Below are 25,854 nucleotides of genomic sequence, written 5' to 3' on the forward strand. Positions count from 1 at the left end.
ACACAAATATTTAACTTTAAGAATTACATATTTAATAATATCAAAAAGAGCAATACATTTTAAATAAATCGTTTTAAGTCTTTCTTTTTAAGAAAGCTGGAAAGATGGAAACTGAATAACCTTGGAGAACAAGAAAAAATTACAAAATTAATATGATAAATCCTATGATAAACATATTCTCTTTAATAAAATTAATTGTATTTTCTCAGAAGAAAAGATGATGCTTTAATTTCACACATATACCTAAAATACAATATGAAATGTAGCAATAATTTGCTGTCACTGTTGACTTTTTCAATGAATAAACTGAAAAATTATATTTTTTAGAGTAAATAAATATTTTTAAGCAACTTCGTTTTGAAATCTATATTGTTTCTATTTGTAGGCTAAAGCACAAATACTTTTCTTTAAACTTGTTTCATGACCTATAAGAAAATTTATTGTTTGGGAAATTCCTTTTAATATATTGCTTGCATTGATATTGATTTGTTGTTTTATGATTCTTAGTATCCAAAGGTTGCTGATAATTTATGTAATTAACATTTAAAACACCTGATATATTTTCAGGTGATGGCCAACATCCATGCTGCTGATAATCATAACTGCTATTTCTTCTAATGCACAATTAATGACATTAGAAAAATAAATCTATTTTCAATAAATAACAAGTTTTGCTAACTGACTCATTTAACTCACTTTCATAAATGTTGGAATTTCCTTCACAACTTTTTATTTTTTAGGAATATTACAGATTTGAGTAGACAGTCATTATTATCATGCAGTATGATTTCATCTACTTATGATGAAAATTCACTGCACTGCAGTTCATTACGCAGCTGATTTTCAGCATTTTCTTCTTTCTACTGATTCTTCAGGAAACCATATCATTGTCCAGTGGACAACGGAATAGAATAAGTTATTTCATTTGGATTTTCTTCCATTACCATACCAATAATGTATTGTGCAAGCAGTATGATTAGTCTTTAATATTATGTGGCTTACAAACTTTTTTCATCATTTATCTTATTTGACAAAGAAATGACAATGCCATGAGATTTCTATCATGATTAAAAAAATTTTTAATTGTAGAAGAGGAAAATATTGTTTTAATATTTTGGATAAATATCAGAAATAATATATGTAATATTTTAAAAGCTAATTTGTTTATAAAATGTTCACTTAGCCTTTATGCATTGATTTTAACAGTAGTAGAAAATATGTACCAGCAGAGTAAGACATTAGTACATCACTTGGAAGTATAGCTTTAAAGTCAAATTCCAAGGACTAAAATTAAGCTTTTGCCACTCTTACTCCAACTACTCAAACTTTTACACTTTGTGTAAAAACAGGAAATATATAAATAATCCAGTGTGAATGCTAAAATACTACAGCTATACATGCATATGAAATACAATTGTGCTGTATTGGGTACTAAAATACCACAAGTGACTGCCATAGGTAATACTGTTTCTGCAAAACAGGAGCTAATTCTTATATATATATATATATTTGAGACAGAGTCTTGCTCTTGTTCCCAGGCTGGAGTGGAGTGGCATGATCTTGGCCTACTGCAACCTCTGCCTCTCAGGATCAAGTGATTCTTTTGCTTCAGCCTCCTGACTAGGTGGGATTACAGGCACCCACCACCACATGCCACTAATTTTTGTATTTTTAGTAGAAACGGGGTTTTTCCATGTTGGCCAGGCTGGTCTCGAACTCCTGACCTCAGGTGATCTGCCCAGCTCGGCCTCCCAAAGTGCTGGATTACAGGCATGAGCCACTGCACCTGGCCAGACTTCTTAAAACTGACACCAATAGTAATAAATCTAGCTTTATCATGTGATGGTAGAACAGTATTTGCAGATTCCATTATGGCTACCCTTTACTGTTCCTAAATACTTTTTTTCTGTAAAACATTTTTAAAGACAAAGATCTTTACTGTTCCTACTTTTTCTTTCCATAAAACATTTTTAAAGACAAGCAAATTTGCAAATTTATTTCTCAATGTTTACCTTTTAATTAGTATTATATGGAGGCTGATATTTACAAAATTGTATTTGTTTTTACCTGGCAAACACTATATTTGAAGTTTCATTAATTTGAAAACCAGATAAACTTGTTTTCGGTTTCCAGTTTTTATTTTTGTCCCAAATTGCTAATCTGAACTAAATAGTTAAATTTAAAATGAACATACATAGTCTAATGTAATGTAAAATATATGGGTAAAAATTTAGTCATTTTGTTATGGACTCTAAAACCTTTCCATATAAGTAGCAATCTTGCTTCTGGTGAAAAGAGATGGGGTGGATTCATGACCATGGAAACTGCTGAGAAGGAAAGATTCAATTTCACTACAACAGTACAAACTTTAAGAAACAAGTTTCTTTTAAATTAAAATAATGTTTGCACTGCTTAATAATTGATTTCTTGACGGGAGAGTCAACTCTATTCTCATTATGCATAAAGCCGGCAAGGAGATTACACAGGCAGTGTTTCTATTTCTTTCATGTGACTTCTGGAATTAGCTCAAGGTTCACAAATGAATAAAAATAAACTTTTTAATTAATACTGTAATTCTTTATTAGTCTTGTTAATGATTACTGGCCCTTCTGATTTTGACAAGAGGTGTAATTTTTATTGGTCTAGTTGGCTAATAGACCTTTGCCTTTGGTGATGTTCTTGTCACACTCCCTTGCATGCTTCCTAGAAAATAACAATTAAATTTAATAGAATATTTATCACTATTTCAAAGCTGTAAACTTTTTTGTACTATATAACTGCTAAGATCTGAATGCAATATTTGCATTTAAATTAATTCAAAAGGATTAAATGGCAGTTTGTAAAGCACAATGAAGTAAATGTAGAGATATACCTGACTTAATAAAATAGCTATTATTTATCTAGCCATTTATGCATTTCAAATATTTTTGAAACATTGCCTTAGCTTAACTTTTTACCAAAAAGGAAATATTAAACCCAATTTAAAAATTACAAAACTGAGTTAACAGAAGTTATATATCTATGCATATATATACACACATACACACATATTATATATATAGAATAATATAAAATTGCCATTTTAAACTATTATTTTAAGCTAGTAAATTTCACATGGTTTAACTGGTGAGTGACTGAGGCATGCTTGGCACTCTGATCTTTGTGCTTTCAAGGCACTGGTCACCACATTGCGGCCTCTATTTCTCCCTGGCAATATGTCCAGTGAAAACAGAAAATTTTGTATTATGTTATACTTTAGATTTACCAGGAAAGCTAGATCTAAAAAAGGTGGAGTGGACTTTGTTTGTCATATAAACATACATATGCTTTAAGATAACTTAAATTCAGCTTATGATAGTAATTTTTTTAAAGGTGTACCTTAGAGCTGCCTGATCCATCTCTTACATAAATTTCTATCTTTGTAATGCTATTAAGTTTTAATACCTTTACCTTTAGAAATGAAATACCAAAAACATAGAATAGGTAGTGATTAAATTCCACTTGTTAGTTGAAGAACACAGAAATTATATCTCTGATTCTTGCTTAGATGTAATTGGTCAGATATGAGACAATTAACTTATTCAGCTCTAGGGAACTCATGTAGAAAGAAACCTGGAAGAATACATGAAAACTTTTACGTGACTTTGAGTGAATAAATCATTATTATATATCTGGGGAAAATGAAGAATTGAGATATAGCCAGGTAACTTCCAAATTTCATCCAGTTCTAAATTTGATGACTCAATTCAGTTCAACAAAAATTTAATGATTAGGATTACATGTGAGCACAGTGGCCCAGTTATTACAGAATAATACAAAATCAAGGACAAGATTCCAATCTGCATGGGTTTCAATTAACATGATGCCATATAAAGGTAAGAACTCCCTATATATTTAAAATATTTGCGATAACATGGCCATGTTAGTATATCACTTTTAGCTAGCACATTATTCTTTAAAGTGAGGAGGCTTCCAAATTCTTCCCTAACAATGTACAAAACAGTGTTAGATAAGTTTTATAAATATTCTGAAACAATCATAATGACAGTAATGGCTGAACTAATTTAAAATATGTTAACTTCATGATTATAATAGCTAATGCTATTATCTCAACCTAATCATATTATTTAATTTTTAGAGCACACTGAGAATTAGTTACGTTTAGTATGTCCATTATACAGTCAAAGGAACAAATTACACTTGCACAAATTTCCTGCAGCAGTTGCTGGCGAACTGAGCACTTGAAATCATACCTGGCTTCAAAGTCCAAGTTGCTGAGCCTCAGGCCTCACTGCTTTTTGTGTAGTTATTGTGGTTTCTTCTATGTGGGAACTACTGTGGAAAGCAGAAAGCATGAGTTTTAAAATTACTTTGTACCATGTTGAATCTCACATTTGAAATTTACTAACTGTGATTTAGGAAACTATCAGTTAAAATTTTTGAGAGAGCTCTGTTATCTCCTAGCGATTCACTAAGCACAGCTCCTACCACAGAGCACATTGTAATCTCACTATAAACATTCATTTTTTCTTTCACTCTTTAATGAAAAGTAAGGGATTTTAAGTGTACTTCTGGAAGTGTCTACTGAAATATCATAACTCAGAAATACATGGAACGTAATTATTAAGGTAACCACAAACTTTATTAAAGAAATGCATTTGTATTCATTTAAATACCTATTTTAATTTGAGCTGGATAGTAGATAAGGTTTGTTAGTATGAATGTGTTCAGATATAGTATCAAATTAGTACTATATATCAGCACTATATATATAAATACATATAAACATATTAACTCATATAATTTTTAATTTTTATGTAAATAATATATACATAAATCATTCACAGGTATGGAACAATACTTGGGAGTTGCTAATTTATAGAGTAAAGGTCTCTGATATTATACATATATTATGCAGTTGCTTTTAGAATATATATTTTTGTAACAGTTTCCAGATAAAGCATATCTAAACTCTCTAAAAATTTCAAAAAGGTGAAATTCCAGTATATTAATTTTGCTGTGAAAGAAACCACAATGTTAACTCACGTATCTTTATCATATTCTTCTATGCTTTATGTTGTAGGCAGAATACAGAAAATATAGATGTTTTTATGCTAGAAGCCTCTTAAAATTATGGTATTGAAATTAGTCTTCTGTTAATGAAGTAACTGCTTGGGTCAAGATTATTATTGAATGAGTAACTCATCTCTAAAAATTTGAATTGTTCTTTATCTCTTAGAAGCTAAGTGGGGGAGACAAACGAATTTGAATTGTTCTTTATCTCTTAGAAGCTAAGTGGGGGAGACAAACGACCAGTTCCAAGGAGAAGCAGATATCTTCAGTAAAATGTGAATTATGAGAGTAACACAGGAACAAAGAACGTACTAAAACCCAGAGGCCATTTAGTACAGTTGATGTTGTCCTGAAAGGTCGAATTGCGGAGGGGTGTTATTTACCTGTGTAGTAAGCCAGAGACCACATAGTCAATAGATTGCACATAGATTTAGATAGTTCTATTTCTGGTGATGCCTGATTAACGTTCTTAAAAAATAAAACAGAGCTAAATATTAGAGAAAAAATAATACTTATAATATGAATTGATGAACTAAATTAATTGTACATAAATATAGTGTTTATCTCTGGAAGGTTTGGCTTATTACATTTTTTTTTTCCAAGACAAAGTTTTGCTTTGTCGCCCATTCTTTAATGTTGCCTAATTTTTTTGTATGTTTAGTAGAGATGGGGTTTCACTATGTTGGCCAAGCTGGTCTCGAACTCCTGAACTCGTGATCCGCCTCAGCCTCCCAAAATGCTAGGATTACAGGTATGAGCCGCCGTGCCTGGCCAGCTTGTTACTTTTTTCCGATCTTCAACATTTGCATTTTTCTCTGCTGTATTGTTCAAACATCTTCACTTTGTATTGCAGAACACAAGATACTATGAGTCTACATTTCTACTTTTTAAGATTATATACGATGACCTATAATATATGATCTTACTCCTCTTTCTGTGACTTCAAAGAATCTCTCTCCTTCTCCCTCTTAGATTCTACGTCAGTATTTTTTATGATTCCCATTGCTGACTCCCTATCGCCACTACCATTGTTTTAGTCTAGGCATAATATTATGGTGTTTTATTTCAATAGCTTCCTTTCTGATCCGCCAGCTTTCATTCTAAACCATTTTAAAACCATCTTTCATGTTTTTTTTTTTTTTTTAAATCTGCAAATCCAATCTCACCATCAGTGTTTTTAGGAATTAGGTTGTCTTTTTTATTTAATTCAAAATATTCTATATCATTTACCTCTTTTCAGTTTTTTTTTTTCTTTTTTCTTTTTCTTTTTAATCCCTTTCTATTTTCCTTGGTGAGCTGTGGACAATTCTATTTATACTTCCCTCAATGAAAGCATGTTTATCTCTACATGTTTTACTTCTTTTTGTTTTTGCCTGAAATGTCCTCAATCTCCTTACCTTCATTTTTTACTTAAATAATTTTTCTTTTAACATATGCTGCAAATGCCTTCTTCTCCATGAAAGCTTTTAATCCTAAGTCTTATTTGGATGTTTTTCACCAACCATTTTTATCAGATTCATCATGATGCTTCATTAGCAGATGCTGTGATTAAGAATATTCCCAATGATACTAAATAATATGAGACATTTCAAGTTCTATATATTTACCCATTTTTAGTTAAACATTTCATTTTAAAATAACAGTAGATTCACCTGCAGTTGTAAGAATAAATACAAAGAGATCCCACAAACATTTTATCCAGTTTATTTTAATAATATCATCTTATAAAACTATGGCAGAGATCTCAGCTAAAATACTGACTTCGATCTTATTCAGATTTCTGCAGTTTTACATGTACAAATTTAAGTATGTGTGTTTATATTTAGTTCCATGCAATTTTATCAAATATGGACATTTTCATATATCGCACCTTAAAAATATAGAGAATAATTTCCTCACTACTGCGATATGTGATGTTACACTTTTATAAAAGTATACTCACTTCTTCCCCACTCTTATTTTCATCCATATCACTTGCCAACCACTAATCATTGTCACATTTTTTTTTATCTGAAAATGTTACAAAATGAATGAATGGAAAGACAAAATGTGATGTGTATGTACAATAAAATATCATTCAGCCTTAAGAAAGAATGAAATCAACGACAAATGCAGCAACATGGATTAAGTTTGAGGCCATTGTGCCAAGTGAAATAACTTTATCACAAAAGAAAAAATATTGGGATTCCATTTATATGAGGTATCTAGAGGAGTCAAATACATAAAGACAGAAAACAGAATAGTGATTGCCACAGGCTGGAGGAAGTAAGAGTAAAGAATTCATACTTAATAGGTACACAGTGTCAGATGGGGAAGAGGAAAAAGTTTTGACGATGAACGGTGCTTATGATAGCACAATAATGTAATGTACTTAGTGCTACAGAACTGCATGCTTAAAAATGTGATTTTTATGTTGCATATATTTAACCACAATAAAAAGTCACATAAATGAAATTATGCAGTATATTACCTATTGATAATAGGTTTTTTCAATCAGCATAAATCTGTGGAGAGTCATTCAAGTTTTTGTGTGTATCAAAAGTTTATTTCTTGTTAATCTTTCTATATTGTTTTCTTCATCTATTTGTGTTTCCTTTTACCAGCACCACATTGCCTTTCTTACTACAGCTGTATAGTAAGCTTTGAAGTTGGATAATGTCAGTCTTCTGGCTTTATTTATCTACGTTGATAGTGTACTGCCTATTCTGGGTCTTTTGCCTTCCCATATAAACATTAGAATAAGTTTGTCAGTACCCCCCAAAATAAATTGGTTATATTTTGATTTAGAATGCACTGATTCTATAGATCAAGTTGGGAACAGCAGATCCTCAATAGTATTGACTCTTTCTATCTATGAACATGGAATAGCTCTTTAATTACTTTGTTCTTTGATTTCTTTTATCAGAATTTTTTTTTTAGCTTTCCTCATAGACATTTCATACTACTCTTTTTCTAAAATTTTAAAGTGTAACAGTTTCAACATATTCCATAAAAACTGAAACCTATTTTGAGTTAATTCTTAAGTAAAATCTGAGACATAATTCAAGATATGGTTCTTCTATTTTTATCTATGTATCTATCTATCTATCTAGCCTATGAATGTGCATATAATGTGTAGCATTGTTAAAAATGAAAAATAGCAGATGTAAGAAAATATTAGACTGATTACACAAACATGTTCAGAATTGATTGCTCCAGCACAGATTGTCAAAAAAGGTTATCATACATCCATTGAATTGCTTTGGCACATTTATTCCAAAATTAGCTGTACCTGTTCGTTTGATTTTGTTTTGGAGGTTATCTATTCTGTTACATTTATCCGTGTGTCTATCCTACATTAACACCACACTAACTTAATTATTTTAGCTAGATATTATGACTTATTATTGAGTGGAGTGATTCTTTCCACTACATATTACTTTTACAAGATTACATTAAGTATTGCATTGCTCATATCTTCCCATATAAATTTTAGAATAATCTTTTCTATATCTACAAAAAAACCCTTATTGACATTTTCATATAGATTTTAAAAAAATATCTATACCTATTTGAGGAATATTAATGTCATGGGATATGGGGGGGTTCTCTACAGCTTGGTAGGAAGTCAGAAGACCCCAGGTTTGATTCAGCTTCTGCCATTGCTTGGAAGGCTTAGAGGCAATTATCCTAGATGACTTCTGTCACTGGGTGGAGGTTTAGAAAATGCCTAGAGTGATCGTGTTTTTTGCCTAAGTTGAGGAGCATGAGTTACTGTGTCTGAGTGGCTCTCTGTTGTTGTGTGGGAGCTTGGGAGATGTAAACTCTATATGGCCTTCAGCTGCTGAGTGGAGGGCCAGGAAACACAAGACCTACCATACTGATGTTTCTTTATTATCAAAAACACCTTTCTGTACTCATATTTCTGTCTATAATTAAACATTGCATTTAAGACACTTTACTCTTGGTAGAATCCAAGACTGAAGAAAGAATGTATTTATTTAGATGAAGTTATGAGTATTAACCCTGGTAACATATTTGGTTATATTTGTTGTCATTTTTCATGCTGTCTTTCATCTTTACTTGGAGGATATTTCTTTGAATTGTGAGCCCGGTTTTACCATCTAGTTGTATTATTTAGTCCATTCATTTCACTTATTTATGTCTTTCATGCAGATATCCATGGAAGTTAATAAAGAAATGTAATAAAAATATGCTTTTGATATACCCAAAGTCTTCTGAAGGACAGTGAAAATTTCAACTTTAAAGAATATGAAAATAGGATAAATAGGCATAGAGAAAATCCAATAAAACTTTTATCAACTGAATTCAATAAAAAATACTGTTTGTAATGCATGTTGAATTGACCTAACTAAAATGTGATTGCTTCTGACTAGTTTAAAGCAAGAAGCTCTGGATAAGCTATGCACTTTATAATTTGAAATAAATACACTCTGTCCCTATTTTTCAAATAAAGGCACCCTTTTTTTAATATCTGCTATTTTTCATTTTTAACAATGCTAAACATTACATGTACAATATTCATATCAAATATAGTACATATCTAAAGAAATGCTTTACACATTGTTTAATTTAAACCCTCTATGTGGCTGGTGTCCTCTGACCTTTCTGCCCCCACTACTGTGTAATAGGAAATCAGTGGAGTTGCCAAATACAGAAACCATAGAAATCCTCTCATTCTTCCCAGTCTCAGGTATCAAGGTCTTACTACCTCTAGGACCATTCTCCTCTGCTGAAGTCAAAAACTTTCCCAAAGTAATTGTTAAACAATCTAGAACAAATGTCAATTGTTCTAGACATTTGATGTAGAAACAGCTTTTTCTGATGAAAATGGACAAAGACATATTCAGGCCTAAACACCTTCATTATAAACCTAAATTGTAAAGACTGGTCATCACATCAAAAATAATGTCCTAATTGATGTCAGATTATAATAATTTATAATAAATTTTCAGTCCTCCCACATGCTCATCTCCCTAACATATTATAACTCATTTTAGTTTGGATATGTTTTCTACTCTATCAGTCAATGCTTATGTTGTTTTTATCTTCTAATGATTAAAAATTTCTGCAATTACTTTCTAGAACAAATTAGACTATAAAATGACTGGATTGTTTTTATGTTTACTTCTAATATCAGGACTGAGTTTTTGCTTTGTTTCTCATTTAAATTAATTAGACTCTACAGGATTATATCATGTGTGATGCATTCAATACCATTTTTGTGTGAACATGAAGTATCAAACTGAACTACTTTTGTTTTGAATTTGGTTCTTGAACAATAGAATATCAATGTGTAGTTTACAGAATTGTTCTTATCCTTTGATATCATATGCTAATAGTACAATTATAAATTAAATTTATAATGCCTTTTAATGACAGCAAAGCAGACTTGTTGAGAAACCAAATTAAGATAAATATTTTGTAGGAAGAGAAATTAATCAATTATATATGAAGCAATTTGGATCTATGAATAAAATGGACAATCCTCCAAATCCCCATACCAATTCTAAAATAAAATAAGCAAATCCATAGCCAAAATATATTTACTTTAATTTTGACTAAGAGTTGATTAAAATGAATGGAAGTGGAAGATAATATTTTAATCTTTCCTGTAAGCAAACCCTTTTGACATTGTTTGCAAAAACCAAGCTGGAATATATTCTGTCATGATATGTGATTACAAATAGTTGTGAACTAATAAAATAATACTTTTTCAAGATTTATGGAAAAAATATAAATGTTTCAAATATAAAAATGGCTATAAATTAATATTGATAATAACAAAAAGCATGGTAAGTTATATTTTAATGTATATATTATCAGGTAATTATTAATGATTACTGTCTCATAACAAATTACCCCAAAAGATTGTGAATTAAAACAACACACATTTGTTATCTTGAAGATTCTGTGGATCAGTAAATAGCACAGTTTAGTTAGGTGCCTCTAACTCAAGATCTTTCACTAGGTTGCAATGGAGATGTTAACCAGGGCAGGAGTCATCTTCAGACTTGACATATGAAAGCAACACTTCCAAATGTGATCACTGGGCTGTTACCTGTTACCTACCTGTTTTCTTGCCATGTGGGCCTATTCCCAACAGTGCTGCTTGCTTCTCTCAAAACAAGAACAAAGAGAGAGAGAGAGGGAGAAGCAAAATGAAAGTCACAGTTTTTTTGTAATCTAATCTCAAATCAATCATTTTTGCCAGAGACACTAGAAGGAAGGTATTAGTTCCAACTCACATTCAAGACAGAGAGATTACACAAGGATGTAAATTTTAGAAGGCAGAGACTATTGGGGGCCATTTTAGAGGCTGTGTGCTAAAATGTATTTGCATATTTGGATATGGATAATTGTGTATCATTTTAAAAAAATGAACAGTCTCTAAGGCTGCATAGATTAAATTGTTTTATATATCAACATAACTTCTGTGCTAGAATGCATATGTTTACATTTCACATTTAAATAATAATATGGACAAAAGGATCACCTAATAAATGTTAGCTGAAGTCAAATTTATGTGATCTCTGCTCATATATAGGATCCAAATCTCTATTAGAAACTTACCTAAGTGGCAAAACAGTGTCCTGTTTTCCTGCATGCATTACCAGCTGATTTGTCTTTCATAGTCAACCAGGGGAAAGCTACTACCACAGGAGATTTCTGCTTGTGACTTATTCTTTAATAAAAGCATTCTATACACACTTTTGAAAATTATTTGAAAAGTTTCTAATTATGCTATTTTGCCACTTATGTAGCTAAATTAGGCAAGAAAAAACTCCAGAGTGCCAACAGTGCATATGCAAATGTTCCTATTAATTTATTAAAATGAAGAGCATCCATAACAGTGCACTAAACTTTGGAATTTGAATATGAATTGCATCAGGAATGCTAAAGGGTACATCTTTTGGATATTTTATATGTTTGTTCACTGTGCTGCCCGCACTTATCTAAAAATCCTAAATTATAAAGTGTTATTAACAAAATTAAACTAATTACTATCCAAAACTCACCATGTATCTTCTAAATAATATGAAACTCCACAGAACCTCAAAAAGTAATAAAAGTAAAGAATATGTTCCTCTTCTGAGGGACAAATAAAGATAATCTGTAAAGAAAACAGGCTAAACACAGGTCTACAATTCCCTCCCTCTTACCACTTCCTATCTCAAATCATAACCATAAAAAGGTGCTGGTAGATCCTGTATGATGCATTTAACCAAAGCACAATTGACTAATACAAGAATCTCACACAAACTACCATTCATCTGGTAGTGTAAATTGTATGCAGAGTTGCAAAGATCACAATTGTTAGTAACCATTAAGCTCATATGGAAAATACTTAGAATCCATTTACCAAAGTATCAAGTGAATTAGCAAAAAGAACCCATGATTATAGTAAAAGGTAACAAAATAAGGTGAACACAATATTAAAATATGTAAGTGGAATGATGATAGTGTAACTGAAACATAATAATATAAATATTTAATAAATATTTAATAAAGCTATTGAAATAGAGAAGACAAAAGGATATATGAGCCTAGATCCAAAATTCTAATAGAGGTCAAAGCTAGAATTGGTGTGGTTAGAGGAGAAAATAATTTTTGAAAAGTGGAAAGAGTAAAGAAGCACACTAACCTCTTTGTAGGAACAAAGGACATCATGAATAAGGAGAAAATCATACAATGGACTCAGAAGCTTTGATTTACAAAAAATTGTATTTACACTAAATGTCACCAACAATGATGGAAAATAGCATAATAGAATAATGTCAACTAAGTATTGAGATAAAATAATTTCACCTTATATTTATGCATTTATTTATTTTTATCATTTTATGAATAAGGAACATGTGTTTTCTGTTCAAATAAATATGAAAGAAAGTAATATCAGTGTATCGTTATTAAAGGAAATGCTAAAAGATGTACTTCTGAAAGAATATCTGACATCCAAAAAGATACAATGAGTAAGACTTGACATCCAGGAAAAAAAGACCAAGAAAAGGATAAAACTTAATTAAATTGATTACATAAAATAAATACATATTTTCAAATTTGAGTGATTAGTAGTAAAAATAATATCAATTTAAAAAGCATCTAAATCAAAAGGATATTACTGAAAATAAAATACTTTAAGATCCTTATTGTACATAAAGTTAGTAAATGTTAAATTTCTGGTTTGATAATTTATGTATTTTTAAATTCGCATCATGATCACTGAGTGTTTAACATCCTACAAAGTAGATAAGAAATAGAAAAGAAAAACGTTACTTTATTCATGTGAAGTCAAGGAAACAAAGACAAAAGAAAATTTTTAAAAATGCAGTACTAATAGCACAAAATAAAGACAATAGAATCAGCCCAAATAATATTTATACCCATGTTCAATGTTAGCAGAATAATCAAGATAGCTAAGTGATAAAGGATGTCGTTAGATTAAAACCAAACTACAAACCCCTTCAAAAGACAAAAAAGAAAAAAAAAAAAAAAAAAAACATAGGAAGACAGATAAACTGAAATTCAAAGGTTGGAAAAATAACTTCAATATATAGTCTTTTAGGAACTGAAGTACAGCTAATATCAGCTAAAAAAGACTAATATGGCTGGGGGGAAAAACAGAAGTAAGAGACTTATCTGTTTAGATTAGTTTCCTGTGGCTGCTCTGATAAGTCACCAGGAACTTCATGGCTTAAAACAACAGAAATTTATTCACTCAAAGCTCCGGGAGCCAGAAGTTTGAAATTAATTTGACTCGGCTGAAATCAAGGTGCCAGCAAGATCCCAGAGATCTTGAGATCTGAGAACCTTTGGAGGCTCTCAGAAGCAATCAATTTCTTGCCTCTTCCAGCCTCTGGTGGCTGTCAGTATTCCTTGGCTTGTGGCTGCATCACTCCAGTCTTCAAGGTCAGCCTCTTATCAATATTCTTAACTTTTTCTCATCTACCAAAGATTTTCCTTTGTCCCCCCTTTTTTTTCCAGATTCAGAAATATTCACAATTTCTAGAGTTAGAACATGTATATTTTTAGGGGAGGGGAAGCATTCTTCAGATTATCACAGTATCAGCATTTATTTGTTTTAAAAAATACACTTAAAATATAAACAGTTCAAAGTTTCTACCTATGATCAGTTGTCTTCTAAATACATAAAAGTGCATTTGGCTGAATTGCAAAGAAGCTGAAAAATTCTCGCATTCTAGTTTCTCACTTCAATAAAGTTTTCTCAGTAATTGATTTGCCTAACAGTTAAAATAAGTAAGAAAGTATGTGCAAATTTTAAGAACATAATTAACAAGCGTGGCTTTATAGACATAAGGTCTATAGATACAAAAAATAAGAAAGTTAATCTCTTTATAATAAAAATGGAACATTAACACAGACTGACCATGAAGCATGCATAGAAATGCAAAATTACATCCTCTGTTCATAGTAAATTTAAGATCTAAATAAAAAAAAATTTTATTGTATAATAAAATAAAAAATATTTTATTAAATGGGTTAATATTGGATTAAAACATTTAATTTAATAATTAAAATGATCACATTTCAAATCCTGTTGCGATTACAGGGAACAAACTAACTTGTGTTTATTTGTTTTGTTTTATTTTTCCAAGTCAGATTTATTAAGATATTTACATAAAGTAAACATTTCCCTCTTTAATGTACAGTTCTATGAGTTTTGACAAATGCATATAGTCATATAATTACCAGCAAAATCAACTTATAGAAAATGTCCAGTAGCCTAAAATGTCCCCTTTTGCCATTTTGTAGTCAAGCACACAGCCAACCCTTAAGCATACCTGTTTTCTGCTATAGTTTTGCTTTTTGAGTCTTTCGTAGACTTCATATGATTCTCAGCTCTACACTGAATCATCCAGTATACATTTCTTTTATTAGATCATAGTTTATTTATATTAGTCTGAAAACTGTACCACTCAACACACCCTTTGTATAAGTTGATTAAAGACTAATTATTGAAATTAGAGAGATTTATAATCTACACTTAGAAAACATTACCTTCTGATTTATGTTGACTACTATGCAATTATGTTTTATTCACTATGTTATTTTTGTATTCTTCCATGATCAGTAGTCAATGATTACTCACTCAACAAATCTATGCAGAGCCCTTCAAGAAATGCAGTAAAGCATGGTTTCATTGATTAACAGGGAAAGCTACTTTCATATAGTTAACAGATTGGTAAGGGAGGCTGATGTTTATTTTTAAATTGGGATTGAAATGATTGTTTTAAAGGAGAAGTAGAGTTCTGTAAAAGTGTAAAGGTCTACACCAGGGGAAACATGATTAATATTATTGGCTGTCACAATTCTCTGTGGAAGTGACATTTAAGCTGAAATCTAAATAGTACATGACTGTTAGATTAAGAGTCTGTGGGATGTATCTGAAGAATCTGAACATTTGAACAATGAATAGGCATCCAAGTATGAAGGGTACTGTATAGTTGTGCTCAACTTCTTCTAATTTTTTTTTTGCTACAGTAATTAAGAGGGTAAAAACTGAGATTCTTTATGTACATAAAGTTGAACCTAGGATTCTGTTGATTTTATTTATCTTTGTCAATGAAACTCATATATACCATAAATTTAGAAAAATTAATTTAGGGGATGGAGAGACACTAAATAAAACATCCATATTGTGTGTGGAGATTACACTTCATACTGTCTGGTTTTGAGACAACTGCTGAAGGTGTGACTTCCTCATGTATCCTGTAGCAGCTTCTTTTATCAGTCAATTTTATGCAGTTATAGTGTACATATCATAAAGTTAAAGCATGGAATATTTACATATTCCCAGAAAATGTAAGTGTCCTTTTGCTGTTAACTTCTCCTAGTCAGGCAATAATTTTTATCATTATACATGAGATTTCCTTGTTTCAGAAGAATTTCTCATAAAATCCAGTTGAAAAGAATAGGGATTCTATAGAGTGTAATGCTCTGAAAATGTCAATTGGGTCAAGTTGGTCAATTGTGTTGTTAGTTTTTCTATTTATTGATTTGTTGTTTATTCTATCAATTCCTGAGAAACTGATGACAAAATCTCCTCCATGATTTTGGATTTTTCTATTTCTGTCACTTATTCTTATCTGAATTTTGATGTTCTGTTCTTATTTTGATGTTCTGTCCTTATTTTGATGTTCTGTCCTTACACCCACACATATTTTGATTTTTTGTTTATTCCATATAAATAATAAATAACAAATTTATTATTATTACACTGGTTATCCCTTTGGTTTTTACTTTTTAATTGTTGCTGTTGTTTCTTTGCTTCTGCTATGCTGCATTCTTTTTGGTGGAGGTTTAATTTTCTGTCCATTACCTTTGTAGCTATACCTATTTTTTATTTTTAGTTGTTGCTCTAGTACTAACAATGTGAATCCTTAACTCATCTGTCTAATCAGGGTCAACATTATCCTTCTTCACATTTCAAGATTTCCACCTAAACTTTGGACTTGCTGCTTTTTTCTTTCCCCTTCACATTAGACGTTTCACACTACACAATTCATGATGCATGTTTTCACTTTACAACTGTCATAAAAGTACAGCAGTATAATTTTGTCTACCTGTCTTTCTCGTCCTTTGTGATTGTTGCCTTATCTTTCCCTCCTCAAATGTTACAACCTCATCCTATAGTACTGTTATTTCTGTTTGCACAAGTACTTTTAAATAAATAATGAAATTTAAAAACACAAACTTTTATATTTTTCCTCTTACTTACACTTGTTTAGATCTTTATTCCTATGTGTAGATCCAAATTTCAATCTGGTACCATTTTAATTCATCCTTGTAGCACAAGCTTGTTAGTGTCAAACTCTCCAAGACTTTATTTATCATAATGTCTTTCAAATTTACTCTTGTTTTTGAGAGTTATATTTATGGATATTTAATTCTAAATTGACTGACATTATTTGTTGTTTTTTAGTTTCTTACGGATAACTACCCATTAATTGTAGCCTCCATTATTTTTGATGAGAAATTATAATTCTTATCTTCATTTCTTATATATAATATACCTCTTGTCCTTTCTTTAAACTTTGAATTCTTTCAGGTTTTTTTCTTGTCTGAGATTTTCAATAATTTGAGCACTGTGTATCTATTTATCCGACTTGGATTTTGGTGAGCTACTTGTCTCAGTAGTTCAAAATGTAAATTTTGTTAAATTTAGAAAATTTTTAGCTTTCACTTTTACAAAAAAGTTTTTAACACACAATATTTCTCATCTCTTCTTTGGACTCCAATTACACATATGTTACATTGTTTGATATTGTCCTGAACATTCTAGATGCTCCTTTTCCTTTAATTTTTATCTTTCTGTCTTAAGTTTCCTGGTGGTGCCATGAGAAAAATGCCTTCTTGCATCTGAGATTTATGGTGTGATTTGGGACTCATTCCCAGAAATTTTCTTGAGCATCCCAAATGATTTTATAAGTTATATTAAATTCTGAAATGATTTCCCTTAAATTTATGCAACCTACAGTTGATTAGATTTTCTGAAATCAAACATATTCTGAAGTTGAACAATATTTAATTGAGATTAAAGCATAATATATAAAGGAACTGGGATACAATTTAGACCTCATACAGAAGATATGTCATATGTGAGTTCTAAACAGTGTTATAATATGATCGATAGCTTTCTTTGGCTATATTGCTGAGAATGGACTACCAGGAAAAGTGAGATGTCAAGAATGAAAGCAGTAAAGAGGTGATGATACTTGTAATACTACAGTGTAACAGAGATAAAAATGTTCCTGATTGAAGATTTGTTTAAGAATATCATTAAATGTTCCTAATGTTCTATTTTATATCAATGTTTATGACTGAAAATGTCTTGGTGCCTCTGGAATTTTGCTTTTTAGCTCGTACATATATTCATATTTTATATATATTTACATATATTATATTAATTATAATATTAAATATCGTATATGATATTTAAGATTATATTTTATATAATTATAATTGTAAGATATAATATAATAAGTAATAAAAATACTTCAGTAATAAAGATAATATTGTGTAAGTTTTATGTTTAAACTAATTTTCCTTAAACAATAGGTAATGTTTATAGTGATAATTCTAAGACTCAATCAAACAACATAATATCCAAACATACTATAAATTAAAAATGTTTCGGCCCGGCACGGTGGCTCAAGCCTGTAATCCTAGCACTTTGGGAGGCCGAGACAGGCGGATCACGGGGTCAGGAGATCGAGACCATCCTGGCTAACACGGTGAAATCCCGTCTCTACTAAAAAATACAGAAAAATAGCCAGGCGTGGTGGCGGGCTCCTGTAGTCCCAGCTACTCCAGAGGCTGAGGCAGGAGAATGGCGTGAATCCGGGAGGCGGAGCTTGCAGTGAGCTGCGATCTGGCCACTGTACTCCAGCCGGGGCTACAGAGCGAGACTCCGTCTCAAGAAGAAAAAAAAAAAAAAAAAAAAAAAAAGGGTTTCTACAGGATCTGGAAAGGAAATTGTGAATTGTGACAGAAGAAAATAGTGTGCCACAAAATGTATGAGTTGATTTTTTAAAAAAATTATCCATGTAATAGAAATGTCCTACTTTGATGGTTAAATGTCAATGTATTATTCAGATTGTAATTTGTTATTTTAAATGATTCTTATTTAAACAAGTTTCAGAAATACTTACGTCATTAAGAAGACAGCAGTTTCAGCCTTTAAAGTTTCAACGTGTGTAAAAATAAGAGATTGCAGATAAAGCAGTAATGTTATATTTCCATAATATATTCGGAAGTAAAAACAATGATATTTTTGCTTTTTTAAGCAGCTTCTGGTATAATAAAAATATTTTATTATTCATAAATAATTTCAGAAAACTTTAAGTGTCTTCATTTTGAACTGTCTCTCTTCCTTGTTCATGGAGAGATGGATGGATAAATTGATAGGTTCTTGGAGCATGGTAAAATATGAAATTGCATTTGATACTAAATTATAATACTGCACATTTCTGTTTATTTGTTTGTTTGTTTGTTTGTTTTTCAGTACTACTAGTGATGAAGTTAGGGTCAAGTGAAGAGAGAAAAATTAAATGTTTTATACTAGGATTAAAACTCCCTATTTATATCACAAAACAACTGACCAAAACCTCTCACGAAATTATTCTCTTGTAAAATAAAAATAACCAATCTAATTTTTACCATTATACTCTTGAACAGAGTGATTCTGAATGTATCTACATTTAACTACACGTAGAATTTAAAGGATTTCCTAAGTATTTATTAAGTTATAATAAACAGCCTAGGTCTGTGTTTATAGAATATGATGGCCTTTGAAGTAATTTGACATGGTTTATAGTAATTCATATGTTTAAATCTACCATGCATTTTTTACTGTCAGCTAATAAGGAAGGTAAGCATCAAAAACTTCCAATATAAATAAAAACAGTTATCATAATGAGACTCTTCAATGAAACCCCAACTCTCTGACCTGCTATTGCCGTCATGAAATATTCAGTTGAAGTAGCAAGTGATAGTCTGAATGAGTTCATTGATTTAACATTCTACACAAGTAGCCCTTAAGAAACATAGCATTTTTTACTCAAATTAGGCCTACGGTAAAAAGAGGGTGAATATTTGTACAACTAATTATTTTGCCTCTTTGTTCAGTAGATCAGTGATCTAAACTAATTTTGGAACTCGCGTGTTTTATTTACTTCTTAAGTCTGATATTTTAAGCTTGTGTAAACAACCTGTATGCCTTAAAATGCTTAAAGTCCTTGCTGAAATATGGGCTGAACACAAGAGGTGGCTCCATTTCGGATTTTTTTTCCCTTTCAATTTTTTAAATATTAAATTTAAAAATAGTATTGCTAGTTTTGTTATTAAAATAAAATTTTAAAATATTTAAAGTGTAACATTGATATAACTATACTTTTATATGCACACAATTTGATAAATGTGTAATATTAAGCATGAATCTAGATTTCCGTTCATAATTATTCACTAGATAAAACTTTTGGCTAATGAAACAAAATCAAATTTGAAATCTCCTATATAATTTTTGTCTTCTTGAAAATATCTGGGCTCCTCAAGATAGGTGTTTTAAACAATTCTGTGCAATATGAATAGATTATCAATGGACATATAAAAATCAATGGCATAGCAACTGACCAAACTCACCTTTCTATGATGGTCATTTTATTTTGTCCAACGCATTTCAGAAGAAATCTCCTATTTATTTGAGGCCTTTTATTGCATTACCTATTGTATCATGTAATAAACATCCAGTCGATGAAATAGATATGATTCTAGATATTTTAGAAAGAGGAAATTTAGCACAGGGAAGCAGTAAACAAGTATTGAGATAACTGGAGTGGGAAAAAGAAAAATCGAGTAACCCATAGATTAGTAATAGCAGGAAACATTGACTCTCCTTGGTCCTAGGGGAAGAAAAATGTTATTACCAAATCCCAGCAGCTCACTTTCTCCTGTCCTTCTAGAGGAATACCAGGTGAGTTGCTATGAACACCAAGTAGAAAAGAACCACATGACCATGACTGGAGCTCCTAAGAATGGAGCTCCAGTGACTATACTGCCACCAGAGAAGAAATATCACATGTATGAGGTTAAGACCAGCAGGGACACACTGAGGCCTGTCACTGAGAAGAGATTTCAAGCTTGCAGTGTTAGAACTGGCAACAATCTCTTGGAAGCAGTTGTTATATGCTGCTGCTGGAGAGATACTGCCAAAACAAACAAACAAACAAACAAACAAACACCAAATGTACAGGGAGAGTGCTATTTCCTTCTCTTCCTTACATTCAGTGCCCTGAAACCAAATGTGATGGAAATCTGTGGATAGAAGACTGTGCAGGTTCCATTCCTCTTGTAACATGTAGCAGAAACAGAGGAATAGAATGGGGTCTCCAGTTTTCCAAACATGAAATACTTGGGCCAGGTGCGCAGCACTTTGGGAGGCCAAGGCAGGTGGATCACCCGAGGTCAGGAGTTCGAGACCAGCCTGGCTGACATGATGAGACCCTGTCTCTACTAAAAATACAAAAATTAGCCAGGCATAGTGGCGCAGGCCTGTAATTCTGGCTACTTGAGAGGCTGAGACAGGAGAATTGCTTGAGCCCAGGAGGAAGAGGTTGCAGTGAGCTGAGTGTGTGTCATTGCACCCCAGCCTGGGCGACAAGAGCAAAACTCCATCTCAAAATAAATAAATAAATAAATAAATAAATAAATAAATAAATAAATAGATTGTAGCTGAATTTCTGGCATTTATAACATGTTATTTTTGACAATGATATAGTAAAATTAGAAAAATGCTTTCAATAGCATTCTATAAAATATTACTTTGTATTTTATAAAGTCCTGTTTCTTAAAATAATGTGTGACAGGGTCTATAAAGATATGCTTTTACATCTACTCTAATGTTTCAGACTATTACTACTCAAGAAAAATGTAATAACGAATTCAGTGACACAAATTTGCTTCTTTTGTAATTGCTTGAGGAAAAGCAAATTTATATCAATTATTGATAAAATAATATTGAATATTGAGTATTAAATTATTTCTACAGGCTTAGAAAAGTATCAAAATAGTTGAAATTGTTGTAAATAGAATAAACAAACTACAATTTCCTTTTAATTTATATATGTAAATGGAAAAAATGTTCATGGAAATGTTTTACATGACTATTGTTTTCAGCACATTTCTATTATATATTGAACTTGAAATCTTAAACAGAAAGGCCTCAGGAGTATGTCTGTTTGGAGGATGTTTAATAATACTATACAATAGGATATCCTTTTTTCAAATATGACTACAGGCAGGAGGTGACTTCCCACCTACTGAGTTGTTTAATCCTTTTCTCATTGTTCGCCATACAGAACACAGACACAGCACAGTCAGGCCAGAGAGAACCAGAAGGCTCCTGTCTCATATGGCTGTAGTCATTAACCAGTAACATGGGGAGCAAGAATTTCAGTGTGTATGCTAAAGAGGAGCAAATTTTTATCTAGGAGTCAATGTATGAAAACATTGAACATGAAAGTTCTGCATGAGTTCATAAGAAAATATCAATAACTTCAAGTAATTAATTAAAAGGATCAGGAAAAGAGGTACAAAATAAGTAGTTCCCAAAATAGAGGAAGCTCTAGACTTGACCATAAAATGTATTATTCTTTTGGCTCTCTAGGTAAAAGCTATTCAGTGTCTTTTAAGTGAGAAATTCAGATCTATATCAGAAGCCACTGTGTTTCTATTATACATAATTTATAATAGTATTTATATTCAGAGTTCTCACAAACACTATTATCCACTATAATCCCAAATTTGAAAATCATATAGGATCTTTATCCAAGCAAGTCTAAATTGGCTCTGATATTTGCCTTAGCGGGAGCTTATCTCTATATAGGTATGGCCAATATATAAAAGCACACATATGTAAAAAATAAAGTTCACTTTCTTACAGGGATCTGTATCTTGTAGTGCTTCATGGCAAATATGCAAACAAAAAGTTTTACTTACAAAAGCTTTATCAATAATGCTTAAATCATTCACGTATCTGCTAGGTTTTGTATCAATAGTAGTTTCTCTTTATAAACATTATAGCATACAAATTTCACTCACATATATACAAGAGAGAAAGTGCAGAGTATTTTAAATTAATATCATCATCAAAGACAATTGTTGTAATCACTTCCACTTCTTTCCATGAGGTTAAGAGGGTACATATCCCAGCTCCAAAAAGAACTAGATGTAAAATATGATCGAAAATTTAACCTTTAGTGTTCGAAGCTACTGAAAGTCTAGAGTTGTTTATTAGCTCAGCTTAATTTGTCTACTCCAAAGAGTAAACACAGTATTGTATGCTTTCTAAAAGGTATACTAAAATATCAATTTTACACATTGAATTTGAGGGACATAGGATAACACATACTAGGAAAATCAAACAAAAAAAGTGGTATTAATATTAATGTCAAGCATATGGAAATTTGAATCAATAACAATAATAAAAAAGATACATGTGTAATGAAAAAGACAAAATGTATGTATAACAAAAATTTAATTATAATAAACCACAATCATAAAACGGTATGTAAAATAGACACATACAGCAAATCAATTAAATATTTAAGGATATCTTTATGAAATAAATTTTTAATATACAGTTGGGGACTTCACTGCATATCATCTTCACTATATGTCTTGGACTAAACTGACCTAAACATAACAATAATCAAAAGTTAGGCTAAAAATAATTGTGCAATGCATTTAAGAAAGTGATCAAATAGATGTATAGAGAACTGTACAATGCCTGAATCTAGCACAAATATCAAAACCAGAAAAAAAAGGCATATATTTATACTGGATTCAAACGTTCCTTTTGGATTCAATTGGCTACACCTTTAGATTATTAGCGTTTGTGTTCATGTATGTGCTTTATTTTTATGTACTTTTTTATGTGAAAAACTTTCCTGGTTATGGTACCAAATGTATACTGGATTCAATATTGTCCAGTGTGTGTGACTATTTGATCACTCTCCTAAATGTTTTGTCTTTGGTTGGAAAGACAATATTATAAAATATGAGTTTCAGGAAACGTATCTATTAATCAAAAATATAATTGTAATCCCTTAAGATTATTAATTTTTTGGATTTTATAAAGTAATCTCAAATTTCATCTAAAAGAACAAATTTCTGGGCCAGGTGCCGTGACTCAGACCTCTAATCCCAGCACTTTGGGAGGCCAAGGCAGGTGGATCATGAGGTCAGGAGATCGAAACAATCCTGACTAACACAGTGAAACCCCATCTCTACTAAAAATACAAAAAATTAGCCGGGCGTGGTGGCGGGTGCCTGTAGTCCCAGCTACTTGGGAGACTGAGGCAGGAGAATCGTTTGAACTCAGGAGGCAGAGGTTGCAGTGAGCCAAGATCCTGCCACTGCACTCCAGTCTGAGTGACAGAACAAGACTTCGAAAAAAAAAATTTCTGAGAATAGTTAAGAAAAGAATACTAAAGTATTTCAATTATGAGAGACTATTTCATCAGAGTCACACGTCATAGAGTCATTGTAATTACATCAATATAATACTAGTAGATATAGACAAAAGATTAGTAATCCAGTAGATCTCCTTATATGAGAGAAAATATCTTAAATATGACAAATCCACATAAAATATATTATTCATTTAATGGTTCTGGCATAACTAAGTATCTGAGTTTGTTTGTTTGTTTGTTTTTTGTCTGAGACGGAGTTTCACTCTTGTTGCCCAGGCTGGAGTGCAATGGCATGATCTCGGCCCACCGCAAATTCCACCTCCTGGGTTCAAGCGATTCTCCTGCCTCAGCCTCCTGAGTAGCTGGGATTACAGGCATGAACGGCAATGCCCAGTTAATTTTGTATTTTTAGTAGAGACGGGGTTTTTCCATGTTGGTCAGGCTGGTCTTGAACTCCCGACCTCAGGTGATCCTCCCACCTCGGCCTCTCAAAGTGCTGGGATTACAGGCGTGAGCCACCGCGCAGCCCGAGTTTGTTTGTTTGTTTTTTTGATACTAATCTCAGAGTTTATTTTATTTTATTTTATTTATTTATTTTTTTTTAAGATGAAGTCTTGCTCTGTCACCCAGGCTGCAGTGCAGTAAGTAGCATGATCTTGACTCAATGCAACCTTCGCCTCCGAGTTCAAGCGATTCTCCAGCCTCAGCCATTCTCTATCCTCAGCCTCCTGAGTACCTGGGATTACAGGCCTGTGCCAACACAGCCGGATAATTTTTGTATTTTTACAAGAGATGAAGGTTCACCATGTTGGCCAGGCTAGTCTGGAACTCCTGACTCGGTGATCCACCCACCTCTGCCTCCCAAAGTGCTGGGGTTACAGGTGTGAGCCACCGTGCCGGCCATCTCACAATGTTTTAAAAATAAAACACAGAATTAAACTTAAAAAAAATTTATATATATATATATATATCTTTTGAAAAACGTTAATGAAAGTACATATAAATTCTATAAGCAGACACTTACCTAATTAAGATTTTAAACTCTAGAACTCTAAACAACATTTGCATGAATAGGTAACAATTCAGAAGCAGAAAGTTAAATGCTACATGTTCTCACTCATAAGTGGAAGCTAAATAATCTGTACACATGCACACAGAATGTGGCATCATAGACACTGGAGACTGGGAAGGGTGGGAAGGTGAGAGGGAAGTAAGGGATGGAAAATGACTTAATGGATACAATTATTTAATGGACAATGCACATTATTCAGGTGGTGGTTACACTAAAAGCTCAGATGTCACCACTATGCAATATGTTGATATAAAATAACTGCAATGTTTGCCTTAAATTTATGCGAATTCTAAAAAATTCCATTTATAAATATAATATTTAAAAGTAATAAAATATTGAGTTTTGGCAGATGGCACTGAAATATATCATTTCTAATGTGCAAAAGTCTTATAACTGGCAAGAATGGAAAGAAAGTACAGACATTTTAATACAAAAATGGCTAAAGTCTATGGTACATAGAAAGTATGTAGAATTTAGTAGACATTTGAAAATATGCCTAAGAGCCCTGTTATATAATATGTAGGGATTTTCATCAAATGGTGTTATGTGAGAAAAGAAGATGCCCCAAGTTATGCACAATATGTAATTTTTGGAAATAAACCATAATACAAATTGTTCTCATATATACTTATGCTTGCATGCCTATTTAGAAAGGTATATGTCTCTACAGGGTTATCAGAACATATTAATCAAGTTCCAAAAAATATACTACTATGT

General features: G+C 31.6%; 1 long non-coding RNA gene across 1 annotated transcript in view; it reads right to left on the minus strand.

Annotated features, from left to right (window-relative positions):
• Positions 1-1,216: 1,216 nt before the first annotated feature.
• Positions 1,217-25,854, minus strand: part of LOC135971030 (uncharacterized) — a 328,545-nt gene continuing 303,907 nt past the window's right edge. Inside the window, exons 6-8 of the long non-coding RNA XR_010587055.1 lie at positions 11,146-11,188; positions 4,254-4,335; positions 1,217-2,703 (exon numbers count right to left, since the gene is read on the minus strand). This is a non-coding gene — a long non-coding RNA (uncharacterized lncRNA). The remainder of the gene's footprint in view (positions 2,704-4,253; positions 4,336-11,145; positions 11,189-25,854) is intronic.

This window comes from Macaca fascicularis, chromosome 5 (genome assembly GCF_037993035.2).
Source record: "Macaca fascicularis isolate 582-1 chromosome 5, T2T-MFA8v1.1".
Taxonomy (NCBI): domain Eukaryota; kingdom Metazoa; phylum Chordata; class Mammalia; order Primates; family Cercopithecidae; genus Macaca; species Macaca fascicularis.